Source organism: Pinus tabuliformis, chromosome 4_1 (genome assembly GCF_031772625.1).
Source record: "Pinus tabuliformis cultivar Carrire ecotype Pingquan chromosome 4_1, CPIR1, whole genome shotgun sequence".
Lineage (NCBI taxonomy): Eukaryota > Viridiplantae > Streptophyta > Pinopsida > Pinales > Pinaceae > Pinus > Pinus tabuliformis.
Genome location: NC_142303.1, coordinates 346,642,510 through 346,646,054, shown reverse-complemented (window position 1 = coordinate 346,646,054; position 3,545 = coordinate 346,642,510). Strand labels below are relative to the sequence as shown.

The window sequence follows — 3,545 nt, the reverse complement described above, 5'->3', positions numbered from 1 at the left end:
CATATTATTAAATTTTAATAATATTATTATTGATTTCTAATATTTCATAATATTCATCAAAATGTCATTCCCATCGCCTCAGCCTCCCCTTCTTCTCTGCCCCTGGGTCAAGCTGGGTCTCTCCTGCATAATTCCTTTCAGACCTCCAGGTTTACTTTTCACAGCAGGCTCAACACGCCTGTATTGAAGGCAAGCATCACCATTATTCTCACGGAGGAGGAGAATAATCTTGTCAACTCGGCTCAAACCACTTCCTCTCACTCTCAGGAAGACAATGTTCTGCAAGGGGATATGGCAGGGGTGGTATTCAGTGAGGACAATATGAAGGAGGACACCCCTATCCCTGAAGCGCCTGAGCAGCCCATCGATCCGACTCAGAGCGAAATTCTGGCCTGTGGGCCGCCTCAGCATGCAGGAATAATTCCTAATTTGGTGACCACTCCTGAAGGCAGCGCAGAAGGACTTGATGACAAAGGCTTCGTCACCTGGATAGCATCTTCCAGCCAGGTGGAGAGGGACACGCCTGACTCGCCACAGCATGCAGACTAAAGCCGGCTCTTCACTGACGGGTGGCATTCTTGCCTATGCGCTGTGCAATTTTGATTTCGTGTCTTTGTTTCTGAGTCCATGGGTCTATGTCTGGTTTATGATCTTGTTCCAGGGTGTGGCGACCGCCAATGTATGCTCTGGTTTTTGCTGTAACTATGACTATGCTGGGTACTTTTGTGTTTTTCTGGTCAATGGGGGGCATGACAGTATGAGTCCTGGTAAAATTTTTCAGTGTGTCATGGCCCAAATACAAGATTTTGAAGGCTGTACTGTGAATTTGCAGAATGCTTGAAATGTAATATCTCTGAATATCTGGTTGAGGAATGGCCTTGGCCTCCTCTGAGGTCTTGACCTCACTGTACATATCTTTTTCCTTTTTAATAGAATTAGTATTTACGAAGAAAAAAAAATATTTCATAATATTCATATTAATTTTTAATATGATATAGGTTTATAGGTTTTTTACATTTTTTCTAGTTAATTTTAATGAAAATTCAACAAAGCTTTTTTAAAAACTTGAATTTAAATTGTTTAATCTGCATAATTAAAATTCCCCTTTAATGTTGAATCATTTTTTTTTTTACGTGTGGTTCACCGATACCCATGGTCACTAGGTGACCTCCCGATTGGGGAGGCACTGATTTGACCCATTGAACTAATTCTTGGGGCTTGTTGATGAATCTATTTATATATTCAAAAATATATTTTAAACAACAAAAAATCTTGATACCAGATTTTATTGAATTCTGGTGATTTTAGTAAATTCTAATTATAAAAATTATCTCTATAAATTAAGCTATAAAAATATTTTTATTAATATGATTAAGCTAATTATATAAAACTTAAATAACTCATGCAATATTATTTGGCTCAACCCAACCTTCGCCGAATTTATTCCCTCCGTCATGTGGTAAATTCCTCTGCTACACATCTGTGCAGTAACGGTTTATGTGGGATGTATGACACTCAAATCCCAAGAATAGGCGTGCCAAGCTTTTGAATATGCGTGTGCGAGTTTTTGACGAAGAAGCAACTACCGACAACAAAATAAAAACTACAAAAAGGATTATTCGATATCAATCCAGTGTACATAATGTTATCTTATTAATCTGAAATATTTTGAAAATTCCATGGATATGTTTTCATGCATGTAAGTGAAGTGAATTGTTTTTTTGGAAATTTGATGATATAATTGAAGTGAGATGTTTAATTTTTATAGTATTTTAAAATTTATAATTCAAATTCGTAAACCTGCATATTTGAAATAAGTTTACTTTTAGGTGTAATGGAATTGATTTTCATAACAGTCTGATAATTTAATTAATTTTAATTAAAATATAAGTAAATCAACTAAAGTACAGCGTAAATCCACTAAAGAGTTTTAATTCATCCACTAATCTACAATTATTCCAAGCATAGTTGATCTATATGAGATTGCAATATTGAAATAGCTCGCTCTAGAGGCTTTCAGCCAAGCGAGAATACTCGCTGCATGTTCTGGAAAACAAATAATGGCTCGGGGCCTGTCATTGGATTTAATCATGTTCTTCAGATTCCTCCGTAGTTGTCATCGAATCATTCTCACAAAGTATGGCACGGAGTCCTGCGTTCGATTCGCAATGCGAAGACACTTTGCATAAGACGGTTCAAGATGGAAAGCTAGGATATAAATTCAACTGAAAGAGAACTTACCGTGGAAGAGAGAAGAGGATTTTCAGGCGTAGCCGAGGAATTGAAAGGTAAAGGAGGATGGAGAGCGTCCTCTCCATTTCCTTGTAACATTTGGACAACCCTCGTCATACAAGGACGATCTCTGGAGTTGTACTGAATGCACCACAATCCAACTTTTGCGAGTTTCCTCGCCTTCTCCTCATCTGCAGCTTCTATTTCCCCACCTCTCAATCTCATCCCCAACTCGCCGCTATCAATCAGCGTGAAGGCCCAGTCAGGGAAGTATAACTGACTGCACCGGTTTACCTGGACATCGATATTCTTTCTGCCCCCAACAATCTCTAGCAACAACATTCTGAAACTATAAACATCTGATTTACCAGTAACAGGGCCCATATCTCTCGACCACACCTCTGGCGCAACATATCCCGGCATCCCTCTGGGCACCGTGATCGAAATATGGTCGTCTCCCTTGCCACAAAGTTTTGCAAGACCAAAATCAGCAACTTTAGGGGTGAAGTCGGCATCCAGCAATATATTTTGAGGTTTGATGTCGAAGTGTATGATGCGTTTTTCGCAATCTTGGTGTAAATATGCAATTCCACAAGCCACACCCGAAGCAATTAAATGCAATTGCTCCCACCTTAAAATTTGTCCATTCTCTCTTCTGGCAAATATAAACTTCTCTAGAGATCCATTGACCATGTATTCATAGACGAGTGCACTTGTACGGCTTTCGAAGCAATATCCCAACAGTCGAACCAAATTGATGTGATGGACCTGTCCAATTGTGGTGACTTCATTCATGAATTGGGTTTGGCTATGCCTATGGCTATCAAGAAGCTTAGCAGCCATTAAAGCGCTGTTCCAAAGCTTTCCCTTGTACACAACCCCGAAATCCTTCTCCCAAATTTTCCGCAAAATTGTTCGTGATCTTCTTAAGGAGTGAATATCTGGTTGGCATTGGCGCTTCATAAGCATAATCCTGTAGGAATTTCTCAACCTTTGTAGTAGAGCTATCAGGAGGATGGCTTCTCTTCTTGGCATAAGACGTTAAGAACAGTGATACTATTGCTATCAGCCCAACTCCACCAAAGATGCAACCTGTAGTAGAATGGAGAGATTGGTATGAACTTGACCCCATGAGAATAGTGGAAATTAACAAGATACAACTTAAGTGTGATTTTCAATTTGAAGAAATCATAGTTTTAAGAGTGGAAAATAAGCACAGCTAATCCAATGAAGCAACCTGCGGTGGAAAGAAGATATTGATCTATCAATGCGATTATCGGCAAATGCCCAAGAGAATAACAGAAACCAATTCT

The 3,545-nt window shown here is 39.1% G+C and overlaps 1 pseudogene; it reads right to left on the bottom strand.

The window, feature by feature from the left end:
* Positions 1–2,116: 2,116 nt before the first annotated feature.
* LOC149175695 (rust resistance kinase Lr10 pseudogene) lies at positions 2,117–3,075 on the bottom strand (annotated as a pseudogene).
* Positions 3,076–3,545: the final 470 nt, after the last annotated feature.